Source organism: Lissotriton helveticus, chromosome 7 (assembly GCF_964261635.1).
Source record: "Lissotriton helveticus chromosome 7, aLisHel1.1, whole genome shotgun sequence".
Lineage (NCBI taxonomy): Eukaryota > Metazoa > Chordata > Amphibia > Caudata > Salamandridae > Lissotriton > Lissotriton helveticus.
In genome coordinates this window covers 91,467,306-91,480,457 of record NC_136068.1, presented here as the reverse complement: position 1 = coordinate 91,480,457, position 13,152 = coordinate 91,467,306, and positions in this window count along the sequence as shown.

The following is a 13,152-nucleotide window of genomic DNA, read 5'->3' as shown; positions in this document are numbered from 1 at the left end:
TGGCTTTTACATTTTTGAGAAGGAATAAATAGTGTCTGCATGATTAAATACATATATTTGAAGCTTTCACAATGATGTCACCTGTGTTACCTCAGATTAGGATTAAATAAATATATTTAAACCTTTCACAATGATGTCACCTCTGTTAAATCAAATTAGGAAGCAGATTGAGCTTCTTTCTTGTTGGTTTCTGTAATGTTTTTGATAATGCTTGGTATCAACATTTGCAAGGTACAGGAATTGTATTATGTAAAATAGTAATGTTTCACTAGTGAAATTGAATGCTTGTACATAGGATCTGCGCACTGTTTCTTAAATGTTATTTAAAAAACGATTTTGGGGTAAATGAATGGCTTTTACATTTTTTTGAAGGAATAAATAGTGTCTGCATGATTAAATAAATATATTTGAACCTTTCACAATGATGTCACCTCTGTTATCTCAAATGAGGAAGCAGATTGAGCATTTTTCTTGTTGAATTGTGTCATGGTTTTCGATAATGCTTGGTAGCAATGTTTGCAAGAGAGAGGAAATGTATTTTGTAAAATAGTGAGGTTTCAGTAGTGAAATGGAATGCTTGTACATAGGACCTGCGCTCTGTTTCTAAAATCTTATTTGAAAAACGATTTTTGGGCAAATCAATGGCTTTTGTATTTTTCAGAAGGAATAAATAGCGTTTGCATGATTAAATAAATATTTTTGAACATTTCACAATGATGTCACCTGTGTTACCTCAGATTAGGAAGCAGATTGAAATTCTTTCTTGTTGGTTTGTGTCATGTTTTTTGATAATGCTTGGTATCAACATTTGCAAGATAGAGGAATTGTATTTTGTAAAATAGTAATGTTTCACTAGTGAAATGGAATGCTTGTATATAGGACCTGCGCTCTGTTGCTAAAATCTTTTTTGAAAAACGATTTTTGGGCAAATCAATGGCTTTTATATTTTTCAGAAGGAATAAATAGCGTTTGCATGATTAAATAAATATTTTTGAACCTTTCACAATGATATCACCTGTGTTACCTCAGATTAGGAAGCAGATTGAAATTCTTTCTTGTTGGTTTGTGTCATGTTTTTTGATAATGCTTGGTATCAATGTTTTGTGTCATGTTTTTTGAAAATGCTTGATAAAAAGTTGTTTCTGGAAAGAGGAATTGTATTTTGTAAAATTGTGAAGTTTCAATAGTGACCTGGAATGCTTGTACATAGGACCTGTGCTGTGTTTCTTAAAGGTGATGTGAAAAACGATTTTGGGGAAAATGAATGGCGTTTACATTTTTGAGAAGGAATAAATAGTGTCTACATGATTAAAGAAATATATTTGAACCTTTCACAATGATGTCACCTGTGTTACCTCCAATTAGGAAGCACATTGAGCTTCTTTCTTGTTAATTTGTGTCATGTTTTTTGATAATGCTTGGTATCAACATTTGCAAGATAGAGGATTTGTATTTTGTGAAATAGTGAGGTTTCAGTAAAGAAATTGAATGCTTGTACATAGGACCTGTGCTCTGTTTCTAAAATGTTATTTAAAAATCGATTTTGAGGTAAATGAATAGCTTTAACATTTTTTAGAAGGAATAAATAGTGTCTGCATGATTAAATAAATATATTTGAACCTTTCACAATGATGTCACCTCTGTTATCTCAAATTAGGAAGCAGATTGAGCATTTTTCTTGTTGAATTGTGTCATGGTTTTCGATAATGCTTGGTAGCAATGTTTGCAAGAGAGAGGAAATGTTTTTTGTAAAATAGTGAGGTTTCAGTAGTTAAATGGAATGCTTGTACATAGGACCTGCGCTCTGTTTCTAAAATCTTATTTGAAAAACGATTTTTGGGCAAATCAATGGCTTTTATATTTTTCAGAAGGAATAAATAGCGTTTGCATGATTAAATACATATTTTTGAACCTTTCACAATGATGTCACCTGTGTTACCTCAGATTAGGAAGCAGATTGAAATTCTTTCTTGTTGGTTTGTGTCATGTTTTTTGATAATGCTTGGTATCAACATTTGCAAGATAGAGGAATTGTATTTTGTAAAATAGTAATGTTCACTAGTGAAATGGAATGCTTGTACATAGGATGTGCGCACTGTTTCTTAAATGTTATTTAAAAAACGATTTTGGGGCAAATAAATGGCTTTTACATTTTTGAGAAGGAATAAATAGTGTCTGCATGATTAAATACATATATTTGACGCTTTCACAATGATGTCACCTGTGTTACCTCAGATTAGGATTAAATAAATATATTTGAACCATTCACAATGATGTCACCTCTGTTAAATCAAATTAGGAAGCAGATTGAGCTTCTTTCTTGTTGGTTTCTGTAATGTTTTTTGATAATGCTTGGTATCAACATTTGCAAGGTACAGAAATTGTATTATGTAAAATAGTAATGTTTCACTAGTGAAATTGAATGCTTGTACATAGGATATGCGCACTGTCTCTTAAATGTTATTTAAAAACGATTTTGGGGTAAATGAATGGCTTTTACATTTTTTAGAAGGAATAAATAGTGTCTGCATGATTAAATAAATATATTTGAACCTTTCACAATGATGTCACCTCTGTTATCTCAAATTAGGAAGCATATTGAGCATTTTTCTTGTTGAATTGTGTCATGGTTTTCGATAATGCTTGGTAGCAATGTTTGCAAGAGAGAGGAAATGTATTTTGTAAAATAATGAGGTTTCAGTAGTGAGATGGAATGCTTGTACATAGGACCTGCGCTCTGTTTCTAAAATCTTATTTGAAAAACTATTTTTGGGCAAATGAATAGCTTTTACATTTTTGACTAGGAATAAATAGTGTGTGCATGATTAAATAAATATATTTGCAGTTTTCACAATCATGTCACTTGTGTTACTCTAGATTAGGGAGCAGATTGAGCTTTTTTCTTGTTGCATTTTGTTAAGTTTAATGATAATGTTTGGTATCAACATTTCCTAGATAGAAGAATTGTATTTTGAAAAATAGTGAGGTTTCACTAGTGAAATGGAATGCTTGTACATAGGACCTGCGCTCTGTTTCGTAAATGTTATTGGAAACACGATTTTGCAGCAAATGAATGGCTTTTACATTTTTGAGAAGGAATAAATAGTGTCTGCAAGATTAAATAAATATATTTGAACCTTTTACAATCATGTCACCTGTGTTTTCTAAGATTAGGAAGTAGATTGTGCAGATGAGGTGAGGCATGTCCAGGGGTGCAACGGAGGTGAGGCCTGTGTCCATGAGTGCTGTGGAGAGGACTCACCTCCTCTGACCCTTGGACAAGCCTTACCTCATCTCTGCCCCCTGGAGAGGCCTCAATGTATTGGGTATAATTGATGGTAACAGGGTGCAGATGAGATGAGGTGTGTCCAGGGGTGTAGATGAGCTGAGGCCTGTCTAGGGGTGCAGATGAGTTGAGGTCTATTCAGGGTTGCAGATGAGGTGAGGATTGTCCAGGGGTGCAGAGGAGGTGATGCCTGTGTTGAAGAGTGTAGAGGAAGAGAGGTCTGTCCAGGGGTGCAAAGGAGGTGAGGCTTGTGTCTAAGAGTGCAGTGGGGGATAGGCTTCATGTCCAGTCCAATGCACTCTTAGACACAGGCCTCACCACCTATGCTCCCCAGGAGAGGCCTCTCTCCCGCTACAGTCTTGAACACAGGCCTCACCTCCTCTGTACCTCTGGACAATCCTTACCTCATCTGCAACCCTAAATCGTTTTTTAAACAGGCCTAAATGTATTGGGCATAATTGATGGTAACAGGGTGCAGATGAGGTGAGGTCTGTCCAGGGGTGTAGATGAGGTGAGGCCTGTCCAGGAGTCCAATTCATGTGCCCTAAATCGATTTTTAAATAATATTTAAAAAACAGAGCACAGGTCATATATAGAAGCATTTCATTACACTACTGAAACCTTATTTTTATACAAAATACAATTCCTCTATGTAGTAACATTTCTTTACCAAGCATTATTAAGAAATATGACACAAAGGAAGAATAAAAAAGCTTAATCTGCTTCCTAATCTTAGAAAACACAGGTGACATGTTTGTGAAAAGTGCAGATATATTTATTTAATCATGCAGACACTATTTATTCCTTCTAAAAAATGTAAAAGTCATTCATTTGCCCTTTAATCATTTTTATATTAACATTAAGAAAACTGAGTACAGATTATATGTACAAGCATTCCATTTCACTACTGAAACCTCAGTTTTTTACAAAATACAATTCCTGTATGCAGCAGAACATTTTTACCAAGCATTAAGAAAATAAATAACAGAAAGCAACAATAAAAAAACACAATGTGATTCCTAATATGAGGAAACACACCTGACATGATTGCAAGAGGTGCAGAGGAGGTAAGGAAAGTCAAAATGGCTTTCATGATTGTGAAATTTGCTGAGGAGGTGAGGCCTGTGTCTAAGAGTGCAGTGGGGGAGAGGCTTTGTGAAGTCCTGTCCACTGCACTCTTGGACACAGGCCTCACCTCCTCTGCTCCCCTGGACAGGCCTCACCTCATCTGCACTCCTGGTTAGGCCTCACTTTATCTGCATCCTGTTACCATCAATTATACCCAATACATTGAGGCCTGTCCAGGGGGCACAGAGGAGGTGAGGCTTGTCCAAGGGTCAGAGGAGGTGAGTCCTGTCCATTGCACTGTTGGACACAGGCCTCACCTCCTCTGCACCCCTGGACAGGCCTCACCTCATGCGCACAATATACTTACTAATCTGAGAAACCACACGTGACATGATTGAGAAATGTGCTAATATATTTTTTAAATCATGTAGATATTATCTAATCCTTGTCAATAATGTAAAACCAATTCATATGCCCGAAATCTTTTTTTAGAATAACATTTAAAAAACAGAGAAAAGGTCATATGTATAAGTATTTCATTACAGTACTGAAACCTCGCTCATTTACAAAATACAATTCCTTTATACACCAACATTTCTTTACCAAGTATTATCAAGAATGTATAAGTCTCTCTTATATTCTCTTCTTGACTTACTCTATTTTTCCACCAGTCCCCTTCTAACAGCCTCCCTCTGACTTATTCCTTTTTACATCCTGATTCTGTGTTACACTGTCTTACACTTTCTCTTTGACTTACTTTCTCTTACACCCTGTCTCTGATTTATTCCCTCTCTCTCATTACTCCTTGTTACATCCTCTCTCTGATTTACTTCCTCTTACACCCTCTCTTAAACTTACTCTCTCTCTCTACCTTTTACAGCCTCTCTCTGTTTTAGTCTCTTTTACATCCTCTTCCTTTCTAACACCCTCTCTCTGTCTTACATCCTCTTACACCCTCTCTCTGTCTTCCACCCTGTTACACACTTTTTCTGACTTACTCCCTTTTTCCCTTTCTTTGACTTACTCCCTGTTCCTATTACATCCTTTCTCTCTCTTATAACATATTATACACTCTCTCTGTCTTACTCCTACTCTATGTTTTACTCCCTCTACCTGTTTCTTTGTCTGATTCTCTCTGTCTCTTTGTGTTACTCCCTCTAGCTCTTTTTCTCTGTGTTACTCCTAGTTACATAGTTGCTGTGGTATAAATTTAGATATGTTGTAAACTAGTGTTTATATTGTTTATCTATTGTTATTACTTTGTTGTTTGATAATAGTGGTCTATAATGTGTTAATTTTTTCTTTACCACAGATTGAAATCAAAATTTCAATAGTACGAAAATATGCCCTCAAGGCAGAGGAGAAGGAAAGATGCCAAGCGGAAAAAATCAAAAACAGCAACGGAATTAAAGCAGTCTCCTACAACAAATACTTCAAAAAACGCAAAAAAAGCTCCTGGTAGGACAACTAAGTCTTTTTTTCGGAACATATGTCGATCAAAAAAAAATGTTAATGGAAATGTGAATATACAGAAGGAGAGAGCAAATTTGAAGAGGAAGGAGAGGCCCCCAAAAATGTTACTACTGCAGCAGGAGACAATAATATGTATAGGAATAGAAGGCAAAACCAATTTAGGGACATTCGTAAACGAATGTTTCGCAATAGGGTAGTTTTAAATTTGTTAAAAAAGGTTAAAAAAGGTAAACAGAGAGCTGCTTTTTACAAGAAAAAGAAAAATGTAGAGAAGATTGTTGATGAAGCTTTTGAAGTTAAGAAAAAAATATTTATTTTAGTAATTAATAGAATTAGGACACTTAACAAGACAATTGATATTTTCAAATCAAACAGTAGATGCAAAAGAGTAATTAATCGAACTAATTTTTGTACAGTTTTTTCTGGAGAATGGATGCATAGTTCAAGTTGTGAACCATTTTTTAATGAGGAGAGTTACTTCCAGGAGAATGATTTGGTGCATGCAGTTGACACCAGTGGTCGAGCATATGAGGTGAAAGACGGTTGTCCGATTGAAAAAGAGAAACTTGTGTCTAGAGATGCAGAAGAGGTGTTAACTGATAAGTTTTAGGAAGACGTACTAAGGGTCCAGTGTACACTTGGAAGTGTAGTAGTATTTGTAGTGTGCGACAGGATTCAATCGATTTGCTTTGTAATTTCTTACGTATATATAGTAAGAAAAGTCTAAAACAGAAAATGAAGATGTTGCAAGACTTAGATCCTTGCAGAGTGAGAGAAAACACAGGTTTGCATGGGCATTCACTGGCTTGTCTTTCTAGAAAAGTATGTCAGAGTGTTTTTCATCATTTTAGGATGTTAGCAGTGCATCATAACAAAATGAGGAAATTAGTGAGAAGGTTGTATTATGCAAAAAGTCCAGCACTTAAGCTTAAACAGTTAAACAGTGCTCTTTTGCATGGAAATGAATTAGATTTGAAGAAGATTTGTGAAGAAATTGAGATTTGTTATTTTTGTGAAAAAGAGGACAGTGTAGAAATTGACACAGTAATAGAAGGTAATGTGGAAGACAATGTACAGATTTCAAGTACAGAAAAGTTTGACCAGGAAATTACCAAGTTTAAGGTGAAATCAAGTGAAAGGCCTAATTTTACTTGTGTGTGTTGTCGATGGGCTCATTATAAGATTCAGACTAGGTTAGTTGATTTATATGCAAAAAGTGAAATGGAAAATAATAGTGAATAGAAGAATTTTGCAACTTATTTGTTGGTGGAGAATTCTTTTGATTTGAGTTCTGATCAGCGTATTTGTAAATATTGTTATAATAAATTAAATGAAAACAGAATGCCTGCTAGAGCTGTTCATAATAATCTTGAGTTGGTAGACATTCCTGCTGAATTGATGGATTTAAATACATATGAATCTATTTTGATTCAATGTGTCCATCCTTTTCAGGCTATTGTTTGCATGGAGCCTAAGATAGGGAAAATGCCTCCTTCAGATTTACAGAGAGGATTAAAGGGAAGAGTTGTTTGTTTGCCTCTAGATTTCAAGAAAAATATTGATACAATTGGTGTAGAAAAAGTGGAAGAGGAACCTTTAGTTATTCTAGTTAATGGGGTTCCAACAAAGAGTAAGAAAATCTGGCAAGATTTAGTTTATGTTAGGAAAGTCAAAAAGGCAACGTTGTATTTGGTCAAAAACAATGAGTACTACAAACATGTATGTGTTGGAGCAGAGGAAATAGCTGCAGAAGAAGACAGTGATTGTTCAGCCGGCCAAATTGAAAAAGTTGATGTGTCTAGAAGTGAAGAAATATATGAACATTATACTGTTCAGCCTTTGCATTCCAAAGAAGTAATGGGGAATGCAATTGACTTGTTTCAAATGAAAGCAGCAAAAGGAAGTCCCATTAGTGTATGGGAAGAAAGTTTGTAAGCTCGTTGTTTTCCATAGCTATTTCCAACAGGTCGAGGTGGACGATATGACGATCGGCCAGTTCAAATTCCTGCATCTGAATACCGGACTTTAAGATTATATGCTGAAGATGCAAGGTTTCGTCAATGCATTCCATATTTGTTTCATCTACTGTATGAAAGTGACTTGTCTGGGCTTTCTTATGCAGTAAATCATATACTGAAAAGTGGAGCACATCTGCAAAATGTTTCGGCGAGGGACTTTATGGAGAAAGTCAATCTGCAAGATAATATTTTGGAATCTCATCTAATCAATCTCATGGCATGTCAGCGTGGTACAAACTAGTATTGGTACCGTCGTCATGGGGAATTGAAATGTATGCTAAGAAACTTAGGAACTCCTACATGGTTCCTCACTCTTAGCTGTGCCGAGTATGCAAGGGACGACTTACTTCAATTTCTACGCGAGGCAAATGCAAATATACAAAATATAGAATTCAAAACACCTGGAGAACTGTGTTCTTTGGATCCAGTGAATGTATGCAGATATTTCAATCATAAATTTGAAGCTATGATGTCTTTTATTACCAACAAAAAAAATCCTCCCCTTGGAGAGGTTTTGGATTTCTTTTGGAGAAAGGAGTGTCAAGCGAGATGTGCTCCTCACATACAGATGTTGTTATGGATTAAAGATGCACCCAAATTTGGAACAGATTCGGATGAAACAGTGATGAGTTTCATTGAAGAGTTTTCAACATGTGGTGTTCCGAAAACTACCGAAGAAAACAGTTTGAGGCAACAAGTTTTATGCTTTCAATCCCATCGTTGTGGGAAGTACTGTCGTCAAAAATTCAAAAACAAGGAAAAGCTCTACACAAAATGTTGTTTCGGGTTTCCACGACCAGTGATTTCTAAAGGAACAGTAAATAATTTGATTTCTTCTCTACGACATACTGTGACGAGGAAATCACCAAAAAATACATACAATTTAAAAAGAAACGAAGAGTCCAAGTACAGCAACGACTACAACCCAGTGATTTTGTCCATGTGGAATGCTAACATGGATATTCAGTTCGTTGCTGACAACTCTATTGCTGTGGCTCGATATGTGATGTCTTACATCACAAAAAAAGAAAAGACAGAACTGAAGGAAATGTGGGAGGACATTTCACATGAAAAGAGTATAAGCAAGAAATTATACTGTTACAGTCTGAAGATGTTGTCGCATCGAGAAATTGGAGCATATAAATGTTCTGATCGGTTATCATCAGCAAGTCTCTATGCTAAATCGAGAACCATCATTTGGGCGAGTCTAGGTCTTGCTGCAACACGAAACCGAGTATTGAAATCTGTAGAAGAAATTGAGTATTTGGCGGAGAAAGAACCAAACAGTACAGATATTTTGAAGACAAACATGTTGGATACATACTATCCAAATAGAAGTAGTCATCTTGAGAACAGTTGTTTGTATGAAGTTCTGCAAAACTATATTTATAAGAGGAACATCAGAGAAGATATCAATAATGGAATGTATGCTGGCATTGGGTGTGAAGGATGTCTAGTGAAACAGAGAAAAGGTCATTTGATTAATCATCGAAAATTGAGTTGCGAAAATCCAGAGAAAAGGGAATTTTACTATTTAGCTCTTTTGCAACTCTTTAAGCCATGGCGTACAGAAGAGGAACTACTTGGAGATTTCCTCTGTTACGAAGATTCTTTTAATGCAACCAAGGATACCATAGAATGTCCTGTTTTTCCATATTATCTGCAAATGTTGAACGAAGAAATAGAGCAAGAAGCCACAATTGCTGCAGAGATTGCTGAGACAGAGACAGTTCTCAAGACAGTCAGAGTTCTACTTCATTAAGTCAGGATCCACTAGGAGGACCAATTATTCAAAATGAATCTGTCACTGCCATGGATGAGGTGGAAAGAGCTATGGAACAAGCTGAAGAGGATGTAATTAACTTAGAAGATTTGGTGAAACAACTAAACATTGAGCAGAAACAGATATATGACGAAGTCACAGAACAGATTGAACGTGGATTCAGTCATGAGAAAAAAGAGTGCTCATGTACATCATTTAAGCTTGTCCAACTGTACGTGAGTGGAGAAGCGGGTACTGGAAAAAGTTTTCTGATTAAAGCAATTGCAACTTATTTGCAGAAAAGGACTGAATCACCGCTGTCTTGTGTTGTAACCGCTCCAAATGGGCTGGCAGCACATAACATTAAAGGGATTACTTTACATCGTTTACTGATGGTACCAGTTGAGCAGGATAATAAATTGCAATACCACAAGTTATATGGAGATGCGTGTTCTAAGTTTCGAGAGTACTGAAGAAAATTAAACTTCTTATCATTGATGAAGTAAGCATGGTCTCAAATCTAATGCTTGCTTTTGTGCATTTGAGAATGCAAGAAATTCTTAGAACAGACTATGATGTCTTATTTGGAGGAAAACACATTATTGTTTTTGGAGATCTACTGCAGTTGACTCCAGTGAAAGGACAACCAGTGTTTAAAATGCTCACGCATGAAGATACCAGGAAGTGCCTAGGAAGCATTGGAAACGTTAATATATGGTTAAATTTCAAATATGCAGAACTGCTTCAAAATATGCGACAGGCAAAGGATGAAGATTATAAAAATATTCTACAAGATGTAAGAATCGGAAAACTAAGTGAGCATGGGAAGGAAGCTTTACATGCACGATTAATTTCAAACTTGTATCCAAATGAAAACATTCTTCCAGAGAATATTTTTAAGAAAATTACTGAGAACAAATCTGGGATATGTTTGATGCCAACTGTGAAAGAATGTTCCATCTTCAACAACAAAATGTTAAAGCTAGAAAATGAAGAGATTGTGAAACTGGAAGCTATAGATAAAATAGAGCATATGGGAGCAACAATTATTCTCTCTGAAAATTTGAAATCAAAATTGGATTCATTAGAGAAGAGTATATCTAAAACTGCTGGTTTTGAAAAGACTCTGAATGTGTGTTTAAATTGTCGTATCATTTTGAGAAGGAATTTAAATGTTGAAAGAGGTCTGGTAAATGGAGCAAAGGGTCATGTTGTTGATTTTGTGAATTACAGAAATAGAGATGGAATTGAATTTTTAAAAATTAAATTTGATGGCATTGATCAAATACAACAAATCAGTTGTTGTGCAGCTAGATTTTTGCTTGTGAAAGACTTATGTGTTCGCCAAAAACAGTTTCATATTTGTCTGGCATATGCGGTGACAATTCATAAATCTCAAGGTTTAAGTGTAGATAGTGCTTTGGTGAACATTGGAACTTCTGTGTTTAAAGAGGGTATGGCATATGTGGCATTATCACGAGTCAGAATTTTATCAGGATTGTACTTGATTGAGTGTGATGAGACAAAGATTTGTGCAGATCTAGATTGTGTTAAAGAATACAATAGGTTAAGAAGAGAGTATGCTCCACATTTGCCTCAATATCCTCTGTTTGAAAAACGTGTGGTAGGCCGAAAAAGAAGAAATGAGAATAATTGCAGTGAGGTACTAGCAAAAAGACAAAAAGTAGATGAAACTGTAATTGGTGGAGGAGTGTGCTCACTGATTAGAGCGGCAGACCCTGATGCAGAGGTCTGGCCCGGGACCAGGGTTCAATTCCCGACGCGGCAGGGTCCTGAGCCCAAAATGTCCACGGACTCGATAATTCTCGCCTCGGTGCCTATTCTAATCATGGGGTCCCACACTGCAACTCTGGGCAATAGTTGCTTAATCTCCACTACGGCGGCCCACCAGCTGCGGGATGCCTGGCTTTCACCCTCGGGATACCCAGTAGGGGTTATCTCACAGGGAAAAGCCAGGACGGGTTCCCAAGGCAAGCGCCTTGATGCCTTCGGGTGATACGTGCGCTATATAAGTCGCAATACATTTACATTACATTTACAATTGTAAGCAGAAAGAAAAAAGATTCTGTTGAAGATGTTGTTGGATTTCATTTTGAAAACAGTTCTGGTGTCAACTGCTATGCTAATGTAGTGGTTAATGTTGGTTTTTTTCTTCAAAATGTACAAGAACAGATTGTTGAAAATCGGGATCAAACATTCTGCTGTTTATTGAATTCTGTGTTTGAGAAATGTAGCAGTGATAGAGCAAAAATAGAAAGTGTTTCAGAAATTCGAAATCTTTTAGACATATGCTCTGGTCAAAATCAATTTTCACAGAATATTCAGCAGGATTGTCAGGAATTTTTAATGTATATGTTTGGTGTATTAGAAGATGAAGGTGTAGATGTAGAAAATCTATTTGGCCTTTCTTATCAATGGCAGCATGACTGTGACAATTGTAGTTTATCAAGTAGTACTAGAATAGACACTGAAAGATTTATATATTTAACTTTACCAGACTGCAAATCAGTGTCTTTTAATAATCTAGTTAAAGCAGCTGATCACAATATGGTGTGTACCCAATGTAATGCATGTAATGCAATGCTGTCCACATTATTTATACAAAGTTATGGTCAGTATGTCATTTTAATGTTCCAACGATGTAGACCTGATGGAACTAAATTGACAACTTCTACTAAACATTTTGTGGCTTCTCAGTTATCAATTTCAGGAAGAACCTTTGCAACTGTAGCTATTATTTATCATGACGGTCCATCGACAACATCAGGGCATTACGCATGCTATTTAAAATGTCAAAAAGGGTGGAAGCTGTGTAATGATACTCATTTGACTTTCAAACAACGTTTGCCTTTTGACTTAAAAAACTCATACCTAGTGTTTTTGGAACCAAAATTTAAGTAAAGGTAATTGGCCTATGAAGACGGGAGCAGTTAATAAAAGTTAGTTTACTGTTTAAAATTATATTCTGAGTAAAAGTGATCAAGATAATATAAAAAATTGAGTTGTCATATAGGTACTGTAAGGGGATCTCATAGTAAGTGATATCAGTATTATAGGAAATGTTGAACCTGAGTGAGCCAGAGATGGAATTATGAATATTTAAATATTGTGAAAATGTTGTATGAGCCTTTCTTTCAGAACGTCGGGAAAACGGTAATTTCAGAGTTTGTTTTAAGTCATTTGAAAATATACTGATACATCTGACACTATTTGGCCTTAAGGAAAGGTGAAGGAATGAGCAAAGAGTCATGACTGAACACAAGGAGTATATGAACACATTGAAACATATTTCAGATGTTCTTGGAGCTTTTCTTCTAGAAAGTTGATGAAATGGATTTTTTAGAGAACAGCAGAGTACTTTCCAACGAAAAGGACCTTCATAATGTACTATTTGGCTTAAAAGAAAAGTAAGTGAATCAAAGATTAGTGTACATTTGTGATTTTTAAGTTTATATGTTTTTTTTTAAAAACAATCTTTTAGATTGTGGTTTTTTTTTCCCGCTGTCATATTATGAGTAGTTTGA